Source organism: Pituophis catenifer, unplaced genomic scaffold, assembly GCF_029215685.1.
Source record: "Pituophis catenifer annectens isolate HBS135680 unplaced genomic scaffold, rPitCat1.0.hap2 SCAF_15, whole genome shotgun sequence".
In the NCBI taxonomy this organism is placed as follows: Eukaryota; Metazoa; Chordata; class Lepidosauria; order Squamata; family Colubridae; genus Pituophis; species Pituophis catenifer.
Window position 1 is genome coordinate 727,117 of NW_027256895.1, and position 12,896 is coordinate 740,012.

The window sequence follows — 12,896 nt, forward strand, 5'->3', positions numbered from 1 at the left end:
AAGGCTGAATGCCAAACAAACCCATAGCAACGTTATCACCAGATAAGAAATTGGAAGGTGGATCCTTCCGCTTCCAAGGATCCACTACCCAGGCCCTAAGCCCAAACTGATAAACAAATTGCACCTCACTCTGCTTCTAATGTGTCTCCCAGGTGCCTGCCTGTCTATCCGATTAAATAAAAAAATGTATTGAATGTGGTTGATCTTTGATCAGGCAACTCATGTATCTTGATTTCAGTCCGGGTGAAAATATTCCCTGCGTGGGGTGCGATGGGGCATATTATACCCCAGCTGATGCTTGGAAACCATCCTCTTCCACAGGCCTGTGTCACCCGGGAGAAAAGAGTTCCACGGGGGAACCAGGTGTGGTCCTGAAGCGGCCATCTCGAATAGTTTAGCCATGTATAATTGGCCAATAAAGAATTCCATGTGGATTAGTAATTTACAGGAAGAAATTAATGCTCGTATGCCTGCAGATAAGGCAGAATTGGTTGGGACAGCTAATGTTGTAGAGGGCAAAAACAGAAACTAATCAAGGAGAGAAGCAACCTAGAACTAAGGAAAAACTTCCTGACAGTGAGAACAATTAACCAGTGGAACAGCTTCCCTCCAGAAGTTGTGAATGCTCCAACACTGGAAGTTTTTAAGAAGTGATTGGACAACCATTTGTCTGCAACAGTATAGGATCTCCTGTTTGAGGTGAGGGGTGGACTAAAAGACCTCCAAAGTCCCTTCCAACTCTGTTAGTCTGTTCAAAATTAAGACGACTCTTGATAGTGAAAATGTGGGCAGAATATATCAAAATGAAATTTAGGAGACAAAAGTAAAGGTTCTTCAACTGAAATAGAAACCCAACATAGAACTATATATAGCTGGCTCGGTAACCACATTTGTAAGAAAGATTGTGGAAGAGCCACTGATTGCCAAAGAAATGTGAATCAGCAAATCCAATGCCGTTACAAAACAGACAAAAGCAGTTTCCGTCTGCTGGGATTTGGGGGTTGGGGTCCCCTTTTCCAGAGGTTGCAGAGCCATGGGGCAGGGTCAGTCTTTGCCCTCTTCCTGCCTTTCAGGAATGGGAGGCAGCAAAGGCCAGCTGGCTGGAAAAAGCACATTTTATTTATTTATTTTTCATATGTTTGAATGGCCATCTCTCTCAGAGAGGGACTCTGGGCATTGCACAATAGTGTCAAAATTTAAAAACAGTATATATATATATAAGTTAAAAACTGAGAATGCCAGAAGAAGAATTTGGGGTTCCAACGCGAGCCAGGACTGCTCAAAGAATAAATAAAAATGAGATCCAGACCACTGTGAGGAAAGAAGAAATATTTTTTTGCTTAGCGCATTGCTTAGCGCATTGTAAGCCGCCCTGAGTCTCCGGAGAAGGGCGACATATAAATTAAATTTATATATATATATATATATTCCGAAAAGCAAAACAGACTGCCTTGAGGGGCAGGCTGCAGAGAAGTGGGGTACAGTACAGCAGCAGATTTTTACAGGGGGAACTTATCCAGGGTGAAGTGTCTACGTGGTGATTCTAGGGTGACACTTGAGGGGTGTGTATATATATTTATGTGTGTGTGTATGTGTAGATACGTTAATCCCCGTGAACATGCAGTTCCTTTCAGAGACCTAATTTAATTAACACTGTGTTTGTAGACCCTATCCTTATGTGGATTAGGTCTTGGTAACTTATTTGGGGGGTTTGAAGAAGTTTGCTAATTTTAGTTGATTAACTTAGTTTCCGTTTGACTTGTCAATTATCATGGGAAGATGCCGGTTCTCAGACCGTTGTGGGTTGTGTTAATATTATAAGGGAAGATGGAAATTCTACTCTGATTGATTGATTGAAATGGTCTAAGGCAATGTTTCTCAACCTTGGAAGCTTGAAGATGGGTGGACTTCAATTCCCAGAATCCCCCAGCCAGCGCTGCTGGCTGGGGGATTCTGGGAGTTGAAGTCCACCCATCTTCAAGCTACCAAGGTTGAGAAACATTGGTCTAAGGTTTCTTGCTTGACTAGAAGACTAGAAGACCTCCAAGGTCCCTTCCAGCTCATTCTATTTGATTGATTGAAAGAGTGTAAAGAATAAAATATATTTGGATATAAAGCTTCTCAGGAGGAGGAAGGTGAGGATTTCCTCCAGGGGACCCCAAACTTGGTCACGTTAAGACTGGTGGACTTCGACTCCGGTCTTCACAGGGCTCAGTTTGGAGGCCCCTCAGTTAATCCAAAGGCAAGGGGAGGGTGGCTCTTCTGCCCCCCCACCCCAAAATATGGGGCTGCAGAGCCATGATTTGACTCTTTAAAACCTGGAGTAAGATTCCATTCTTCCGGGTGAAGCTCTGGAGGAGGTTGGGTGCTACAGGGACCCTCTAGGCCAGTGGTTCTCAACCTGTGGGTCGGGACCCCTTTGGGGGTCGAACAACCCTTTCACAGGGGTCACCTAAGACCATTGGAAAACACATATTTTCAATGGTTTTAGGAATAATTTTATGGTTGGGGGTCACCACAACATGAGGAACTGTATTAAAGGGTCGCGGCATTAGGAAGGTTGAGACCCACTGCTCTAGGCCGTGTCCTAATTTAAGAGCCTGGACTTCAATTCCCAGAATCCCCCACGCTGGAACAGGGGAATTCTGGGAAGCGAAGTCCGCCTCTTTCTTTAATGTGGCACCGCCCTCATTCGGCAGAAAAGGAACCGAAGGCACTCTGCGCATGCTCAGAGACCCTCTCGCCTCCAGAGCCTCCCTTGGTGCAGCCGGTCTGACGTCATTTTACAACAGGCGCATGTCGTCACGCGAGAGGCAGGCCAGGCTAAAAAAAAAAAAAAGATTAAGGGCGGGGCCGGAGCTCGGATGACGTGACGGCGCTGCGTCGCCCAGTCTCAGGAGGGGGAGGGGTCACGTCCAACGACGTCGACGTCCCTCACCTCAGGCCTGGTCAAAAAAAAAAAAGAGGGGGAGGGGGCGGGGCCTCGGATCACGTGTCGGCCAGTCTGAGGGAAGCGCGGGGTCACGTCCGACGTCGTCCCCGGCACGTGACGCCTCCCGCGCGCCTTCGGGGAGCCCGCGTCACGTGACCGGGAGGAGGGCGGCCATCTTGGTTACAAACACAAACAAGCGGCGAGAGGAGGAAGGAGCGCGAGACGCGGAGCCGCAGAGCCGTGGAAGCCGTCGCGGCCTCTTTCTCCTCCTCCTCCTCCTCCTCGCCCCCCGGCCCGCCCCGCCCCGCTCCGGCCCCCGCCGCCTCGCCCACCCACCCACCCACCCACCGGCGGGTAAGGTGCGCCGCGGGGGGCCCTGCGTCGCCATGGGAACCGGGGCTCCCCCTCCCCCCCCGCCCCTCCCTCGCCGGGCCCGCAGGAGGAGGACGCCGCGGCCCCGGGCTGCGCTCCCCGCCGGCCCTGGGCCTGCCCTGCCTCCGCGCACGTGCGGCCCCGCGTGGCCCCCTGGGAGCGCCCCCTTTCCCCCCTCCCCCCGCGGGGGTGTGGCTGCAGTGGGGGGGGCGGGGGCCAAAGCGGGGGTCCCTGCAGGGGCCTTGGGGGGAGGGGCCAGCGCCCTCATCCTGGGCGCGGGGGGGTGCAAGCGGGGGGGGGAGGGGGGGTCTGGTGGGGGGTATTAATGGGGGCCGAGAGGGAGGGACCCCCGTTTGCCTCCCCCTCCTAATAGACAGCCCCCCCACGTGCATGCAATTTGTGGGGAGCCCTGGGGGAGGGGGAGGGGTGGGTGGGAGACCCGCTTCTTTCCAGGTGAAGTTTTGGGGTTTGGCTGCAAAGGGAGGAGTGCAGGGGGGGGCCTTGGAGAGGAATTGCAAAAGGGACCCTGCACAAAAAGCAAAAATTATCGTTTTTTCTTTTGCATGGAGGATTGTTGTCACCTGGGATGGGGCTTTGTTTCCTGGAAAGGGCCCCTTCTTCTCCCCCCTCCCCCCCACAACCGAGGGATGCCGGTGCTGACCTGGCTTCACCTCATGAGCAAAGTTTGGCGTCCTGGTGGGGCTCCGGGTCAGGCCTGGCGGCCGCTAGAGATGTTGGCTTAGCCAGGGGAGGTTCAAAGGCCCATGGCTAATGATTGCCAGCCGGTCAGGGGCATGACCTGGGTTTGAACATGGTGGGTAAACATGGACCCTGGAAGGGGGTCCTCTGCAGCCAGAACCGTGAACCCTCCAGAGGCTGTGGGGGCTCCATCCCTGGAGGAGATTTTAAGAAGAGACTGGACGGCCGTTTGTCTGGAATGGTGGAGGGTCTCCCGCTTGAGCAGGGGGCTGGACTAGCTTCCTTCCAGCTCTATTCCGATTCATTGATTGATTCATTGGTTGGGGAAAGGGTGGGCTGGTGGGTCGCTGCATGGCTCTCTCTCTCTCTCTCTGTGTGTGTGTGTATCATAACTGGCGGTTCTTCTAGACCTCCACGGTCCCTCCCAACCCTCTTATTCTGTTACCTTTCTCACGGTGTTAGTGTAGTTCATCAGGTTGGCAATGAGATTTGGTTGTTCTGGAAACAGAATGTTAGTCTTCGACTTACGACCACAATGGAGCCCCAGATTTCTGTTGTTAAGTGAGACAGTTAAGTGGGCTTTGCCCCATTTTACAACCTTCCTTGCCACAGTTGTTAAGTGAATCGCTGCAGCTGTTAGGTTAGTAACCCGGTTGTTAAGCGAATCTGGCTTCCCCATTCACTTTGCTTGCCCGAAGGTCACGAGTGGGAATCACGTGACCTTGGGACGCTGCCCCCGTCAGAATCGTGAGCCCGTTGCTGAGCGTCTGCATTTTGTTCACGCGATCGTACGGATGCTGCAATGGTCGTAAGTGTGAAAAATGGTCATAAGTCGCTTTTCCCAGTGCCCTTGTGACTTTGAACTGTCATCAAAGTATCTGTGTGGTGGTTGGTTTGTTTTTTAAGTTTCAGTTCTGTTTCGTTTAACCTGCTGACTTTGATCCATCTGGCTTGTAGAGTCGTCCCTGAGTAGGGGCATGGATGCTGGAAGGGCACGAGACTTTGCCCTGAGTCTGCCCAGTGCTGACATCTTCCTGATGGCAGAGGGTGGGGAGTGGTCCCCTTTTGGGTCTCTCTCATTTATTTTTTAAGCACCAGGCAAAACCCAGGTTCCTTCAGCCTCTGAACCCTTTGCCTTCCTGCTGCTTCATTACACGCCTATTTCCCATGCATTTTGGTTGTGCAAGATTTATTTATTTTAAATATGTGTGTCCACACCCACCCGCCCATCTTAAGCAACTCTGGGTGGCTCACATCAACAATAAAAGCCATAAATATAAAACAGTTATAAAGCATTAAAACCATAAAATGATAACACTCTTGTGCTGTTGGAATGGCCCCGTAGCAAACTCCACTTGCCCTCTTGCCATACTTTCTGTCTCTGCAGCCCTAACCCAGCACCTCAGTGAAATGTCAGGCCTTAATGGACTCCCAAAAGGCTAAGAAGGGGGTGGTGGTCTGTCGAATTACCTGGACTGGGGGGGGGTTTCACAAGGTAGGGGCAGCCATAAAAAAGACTCGTTTCGAGGTCCCACCGCGGGGCAAGATTTTGGGGTACGGATTGGTAGCATCCCTATTCTATCTGATTGAGTTTTGAATGGAAGGTCTATATAAAAATATTCCAAATCTGCTAATGTGGTGGATGCCTTTTGTGTGGTGGATACATGCTGAGCTCTAGTACTCTTCCTGTAGAGTCATCTCTTAAAAACTGTCCTCAGTTTACGCTCAGGAATTGCTTCCAATATTCCACTGTATCCAGTGTACGAAGAAGAAAACCAGGTTACATGCACAGTTGTGGCTGGGGAAAAGGCACGAGGGGGATTTGAAGAATATCAAAAGTGGTTTTTATTTTAGAAAAGTAACCGGGCTGATTTTTTGAGGAGGAGGAGGAGGAAGAAGAAAATATTTTGCTTCCTATCCTGAAAGCTGCATCAGTTGCACTGATGGTGTGAGAGATGGAAGGAGAGTTATTGACAGTTGGGATTACTTGGCTGTTATGAATCAGTTCTGTTGCCTTTTCTAAAATAAAACTCACTTTTGATACAGCTGTGACCAGGAGGACTCAGAACCTTCGTAGAGATTTCATTTGCTGAATGTTGTCAGCATGTAACTGTTGGGCGGCTGAAGCAGAGGACAAGAGGCCTTCCGTTTTGAATCAAATCCAGGTGTAGCCCAATTCTTTGGTATTTGGGCCGTGATGAGCCCTGCGTGCCTTACAAAATTGTAAATCCATTGAGGGGAAGTGGCCCCTCAATGGTTGTCGATAGGTGGATATGTGTGGAAGGTGTGGGTCGCTTGTTGCAAGGAGGAAGGGACCAGGAATTCTCCTGAACTGAAGGGTGCTTTGGGCCCAATTACCTGAGACAGGTGATAGCCGACATGAAAGGAAGGGATGGTCAATTACTTTTATTTATTTATTATTTATTTATTATTTCAATTTGTATACCGCCCTACTCCCAAAGGACTCAGGGCGGTGAACAGCCATAGAATAAAACATATGAATACAAAATTTAAAATAAAGTAAAACGAATTAAATAATTTGGCTGAAAATTTAAAACCCCAATAATTTAAGACCAAATTTAAAATTTCCATTTAAAATGGACTTTCTCGATTTCATACAGGATTCCTGGGTGGGAGAACATAGTTTCTTTTTGATGTACTTCAGTGCGTCCACAAATAATGGCTTTGAACCAGGAGGGCCTAAAACACGTGGGTGTATGCGTTTTATATATATATATATATTTTAGCTCACTCAGGTAAATCTGTTTTAAGAATTTAAGACCTAGGCAGCTCAGTTGTTATGCCAGCGAGAGTCAAAAGTTGTCTAATGGGAAGGGCAGCTTGGGTGGGCTCTCTATAACCCCAGAAGTGAGTGTGCTTGGAGCTAGCAAGAAGGATTTTCAAACATGATGCCCATGATGATTTGTTAAATTCCTGTGGTTGGTGCTGGAGTTGGCATCTATGGCCCCTGTGGACCTCAACTCCAAAAGATGCCAAAGGTCCTGAATCAGTTGGTGGCTCTTTTCCCCTGCGGAGAGAATATGAGAGTGGAGGAGACGGCCCCCTCCGTTACAGATTGACAGGAGCGGAGAGGTTCTCCAGGGCAATAGAACCAAAGCCTATTTGACAGACGCTTCACGTCTGGGGGATTCCTCCTCACAATCCTCTGAAATCCACCAGGAGGACCTCCTAACAGCCCCAGTTTGTGCAACCGAGCAGGGGTTCTTTCTCCAACCTTAGCCACTTTAAGACTTGTGGACTTCAGCTCCCAGAATTCCCCAGCCAGCCACCCAGAAGGACCTAACTGGGAGACCTGCTTCCCTCGGATACAGATACGGGGAAACCTTTGTCAGGTCCCCTCTTGGCCGTCTCCGCTTTAGGCTGCACACTCCACAGTTCCTTCAAGCGCCCTTGGTAAGTTAAAAGTGTGCTCCCCACGCACACCCCCAACAACTTACAAGTTCTGCTGTGTAGAGAAATAATTTTTGCTCCAGCCTCTGGGTTAATAGTTGCTCTGTATGAATTATCCCCACGTTTGGCTCCCCAATGAAGGCTGCTTCATTGGAGTCGCTCCCTTGAGATTCAGTGGGGAGCGACAGTTGTCGCGTTCTTTTGGCAAAGTAGTCCTGAATATTTTGTAGGGTTCCAGAAATCCTGGGTTGTCTTGCTTAGCCAGGATGGTGTTGTCTGCAGGGAGCCGCAGGTTGTTGAATTGTGGGTGCTGGAGGTTTTCAGAAATAGGACAACCTTTTGATGGGGAGGAGGCTGGCCTGGAGGACCTCTGATCCTGTGTTCTATGCCCTCACCTTTGCTCCTGTTCTGTTCTGGCAGGTGCATTGCTGTGCGCAGGACTCCGTTCAGTCCAGGGACCTTAGGAGAACATCCCGGAATTCTGTCACTGGGACTAGGAATTGGTCATGTCAGCAGGGGTCCTCAAGTTTTGTTTTTTTTTAAAATTTGATTTATATGCCGCCCTTCTCCGAAGACTCAGGGCGACTTACAATGTGCTCAGCAATAGCCTTCATCCTTTTTGTATATTTATACAAAGTCAGCTTATTGCCCCCACAAACTGGGTCCTCATTTAACCTACCTTAGAAAGGATGGAAGGCTGAGTCGACCTTGAGCCTTGGCGAGATTCGAACCCTGCAATAATTGCAGGCAGCTGGTCTTAATAAGCTTAATAACAGGGTGCCTTAAACCCCTGTACTACCAAGTTAGGACTATTCATTTAGTGACATTCAAAGTTACAGCGGCACTGAAATAGTGACTTGTGACCTTGTTTCACACTTACGACCGCTGCAGCATCCCCATGGTCACGTGATCAAAATTCAGAGGCTTGGCAACTGGTTCATACTTATGACGGTCACTGTGTCTCTGGGCCCTGTGATCCCATTTTGCGACTTTCTGACAAGCCAGGTTCACTTAACAAGAAACCACGTTACTAAGTTCACACGGCGGTGATTCGCTGAACAACGATGGCAAGAAAGGTTGTAAAATGGGGCAAAACTCACCACTGTCTCATTTAACATTAACAATAGAAATTTTGGGCTCAATTGTGGTCAAAAGTCGAGGACTCTCTGTGTTGGAGAATTGCAGAGGCTTTTCCTGCCATCTAGAAGCCTGATGTTCTCCTCCGTGAGTTCAGAACTGTATCCAACATGTTCTACAAATATAAATATGCCAAATAAAACAGGCCAAATAAAGTGGGACCTTTTTGTAGAGGTCACAAGCACCAGAATTTGACTTCCGTTTTCAAATTTCAGTCCACGGCTATTAATTGCAGAATAATCTCCTGAACGTGTTTGCCTTTCCATTGTATTCTTAGGCCACCCAATATCTTAACTTCTGATTTAAAAAAAAGAGCAAACAGCTTCTTGCCTGCATATATGGCAGGTTTACTGATCAGATAAGAGCATTTCCTTCCTTACTGCTTTCCAATAAAACCATTTGTGATTGAGAATAGAATAGAGTAAGCTGGAAGGGACCTTGGAGGTCTTCTAGTCCGGCCCCCTACTCAAGCAGGAGAACCTTTTCCATCTCAGACAAGTGACTGTCTAGTCTTAAAAACCTCCAGTGATGGAGCACCCGCGATTTCTGAAGTTATTCCACTGGTTAATGGTCCTCACTGTTAGGAAGTTTCTCCTTAATTCCAGTTTGCGTCTCTCCTGGATTAGTTTCCATCCATTGTTTCTTGCCTTGTCCTGCCTTCAGGGGCTTTGGGGAATAATTTGACCCCCCCTCTTCTTTGTGGCAGCCTCTCAAATACTGGAATACCACTATCCTGTCACCTCTCATTCTTTTCTTCAGACTAGCCCAGGGGTCAGCAACCTGCGGCTCTGAAGCCGCATGTGGCTCTTTGGGCCCTCTGCTGTGGTTCCCTGTCAGGTGATCCCAGCACTGGCTGGCCCCGCCCCTCGCCCTCCCCTCCCAGTCACTCCTCGCCTGGCCTGAGAAGGTAAAGGCAATGGTGGGGGATGGAGAAGCGGCTAGGGCAGAGACAGAGAGATACAGAGAGAGAGGGAGAGACAGAGAGAGAGAGAGAGAGAGAGAGATACAGAGAGAGGGGGAGAGAGAGAGACAGAGAGAGAGAGAGAGAGAGAGAGATACAGAGAGAGGGGGAGAGAGAGAGACAGAGAGAGAGAGAGATACAGAGACAGAGGGAGAGACAGAGGGAGAGACAGAGAGAGAGGGCGATGGGGGAGAAGAGAGAGAGATGTCAAAAGGATTTTGTGGCTCCCAGTGTTTTTTAACAACTGGTTCTCTGCCCTAATAACCAGCTGGGTAGGCATGGCTGCGGGTGTGTGTCATGTGACTGGTGGAAGTGAGTGACATCGAGTTGGCCACGCCCACCCAGGTTTTGTGGCTCCCGGTGTTTTCTTTTCTGTGGGAAACTAGTCCAAATGGCTCTTTTGAGTATTTAAGGTTGCAGACCCCTGGGCTAGCCAAATCCAAATCCTGCAGCCATTCTTCCTATGTTTTAGTCCCCAGGCCTCTGATCCTCATCGGTGCTCTTCAGGCCCATTCGAAGTTGCTCTTAACCCACAGCTGGCGGTCAGATGGGTCATCTCTAGAGCCGTGTTTCTCACTGTTGGCAGCTTTAAGACTTCAGGTCCCATTAATCCCCTAGGCAGCACAGTTGGGAGTTGAATTCCACAAGTTGCCAAGGTTGGACACCCCTCCTCTATGGCACAGACTGGGCCTGTTAGGATGCCCTATTCCAGAAAGGCATGGATTTTTTTTTTTTTTTTTTTACTAACTAAACCTTTGAAAGAGTTAATTACTCATTTAGTAGATTGGGGGAATGCCCTGACATAGTTTACCTGGACCTCAGCAAAGGCTTTGACAGAGTGTCTCAGGATAGACGTCTTCATAAAATGGTAAAATAGGAAGAATCGAATCGAATCGAATCGAATCGAATCGAATCGAATAGAATAGAATAGAATAGAATAGAATAGAATAGAATAGAATAGAATAGAATAGAATTCTTTATTGGCCAAGTGTGATTGGACACCCAAGGAATTTGTCTTGGTGCATATGCGCTCAGTGTACATAAAAGAAAAGATACATTCATCAAGAACCATAAGGTACAACGCTTAATGATAGTCATAGGGTACAAATAAGCAATCAAATATTAATATAAATGTAAGGATATCAGCAACAAGGTTACAGTCTTAAAGTCCTAAGTAGAAGGAGATGGGTGGTGGCAACGGTGAGAAGATTAATAGTAGTGCAGACTTAGTAAATAGTTTGACAGTGTTGTGGGAATTAGTTGTTAAGCAGAGTGATGGCATTTGGGGAAAAACTGTTCTTGTGTCTAGTTGTTCTGGTATGCAATGCTCTATAGTTGTTTTGAGGATAGGAGTTGAAACAATTTATGTCCAGGAGGATGCGAGGGGTCTGTAGATATTTTCCCAGCCCTCTTTTTGACTCGTGCAGTATAGAGGTCCTCCATGGAAGGCAGGTTGGTAGCCATGGTTTTTTCTGCAGTTCTAATGATCCTCTGAAGTCTCTGTGTCTGCCTTGTTGGGTTGCAGAGCCAAACCAGACAAATATGGGCCAGATGACACCACAGCTGGATTCAGTTGGTAGAATGGCCACAATGAAAGATATTCCTTGACATGCTGGCTGGGGATTTCTGGGAGTTGAAGCCCACAAGTCTTAAAATTGCCAACGTTGAGTAATACTGTCCTAGAGCACGGGTCGCCAATCTTTCAGACCTCAGGGACCACTAAATTCATAATTTTAAATCCCGCGGACCACTAATATGATTTTTTAAAAAAAATAAATAGTATTTAGTGCAATATAAAAAAATGCAAATAATTTTCCTGCGGACCACCAAAATTTTCTCATGGACCACCAGTTGGTGACCACTGCCCTAGAGGGTCTTCATTCAGAATACAGTATGGTATAAGCCTGCTTTTGCGGAAGGCTTCCGTCATTATCTTGCCGTCATTGTGCCAGTGTTGTGCTCTGTTCTGGGATGTTCTCCCTGCCCAGGAGTCCAGATCTTGGTAGCCCCCAGAACAGACGACGTCCTTCCTTCTTTCACAAATCCTAGAAGAGCCGAGACTTCTCTGGCAGCGGAAGCAGAGTGGTTAGAGCAGGCGGGAAGACCTCCCTGTGGGTTGGGAGGAAGAAGATGGTGGCAGGCAGGGCCTCTGCCTTCTGGTTCTGAGCCCACGGAGGAAATTCTGAAGGCCTGCCAGGGAAGTCGCCCAATGTCTTGCTTTTGAAATTATGGGGCAGGACTTGGGACTGACCTTCCTTCCAAGCCCTGCCAGCCACCAGGCCTCGAATGCCCTGGTGCCCTGCGTGGTGCCCTGTTCCTCCGTTGGCCATGCAGTGGGAGGCAGAGGCGGGCACCAGTTACGGGGAGTCGGTCAGCTGAAGTACTGTTTCCTGAGATTTAAAATTTCACTCTTCCGGTTAACAGAATAGCAATAGATTTATATACCGCTTCACTGGGCTTTTCCAGCCCTCTCTAAGCGCTTTACCAAGTCAGCACATTGTCCCCCAACAAACTGGCTCCTCCTTTGACCCACCTCGGAAGGGTGGAAGGTTGAGTCAACCTTGAGCCGGTCAGGATCGAACTGCTGGCAGTTGGCAGAGTTAGCTGGCAATACTGCGTTCTAACCACTGCACCACCACAGCTCCGAATAACAAGAGTTGGAAGGGACCTTGGAGGTCTTCTAGTCTAGCAGGAAACTCTTATCACATTTGAGACAAAGGGTTGTCCAATCTCTTGGTAAGACCCTCCAGTTGGGCAGATCATTCCACTGATTAATTGTTCTAACTGACAGGCAGGTCTGTCTGTCAGAAGGAGAAATCAGGGAGATCTGTTCTCTTCCGTCTGTGCGCCTGCTGCATTTCCTCAAGGTTTTGCCAATGGTGATCTGGCATTTAGAAATAAAATTGAAAATACTTCTGCCGGGGCAAGGAGAGATCTTGCCCGTCTAAAGATGACAAAGTGCAGGGAGAGAATGCCTGTTCTGCTTCCTTGTGGAGCAGATGCCACCAGGATGCCCAGTTTGATCTAATGGCCAAGTGCCAGGCTAGACACCAGGAGGTTGTGAGTTCTAGTCCCGTCTTAGCTACGAAAGCCGTCTGGGTGACTTAGGGCCAATCACCAGGAGACGGTGAGTTCTAGTCCTGCCTTACGCCAGCTGGGTGACTTTGGGCCAGTCACTTTCTCTCAGCCCAGCCCACCTTGCAGGGTTGTTGTTGTTGGGAAAATAGTAGGATTTGCTTCATTTGCCGCCTTGAGAGAGGGCCCAAGGCCACCCATCTTCCTTTCATGCCCAAGGCGGAACTCGAACTCATGGTCTCCTGCTTTCCAGCTGGCGCCTTATCTACTAGACCAGCCTGGCTCTCTTTGCTTTTTCTTTGATGGAAG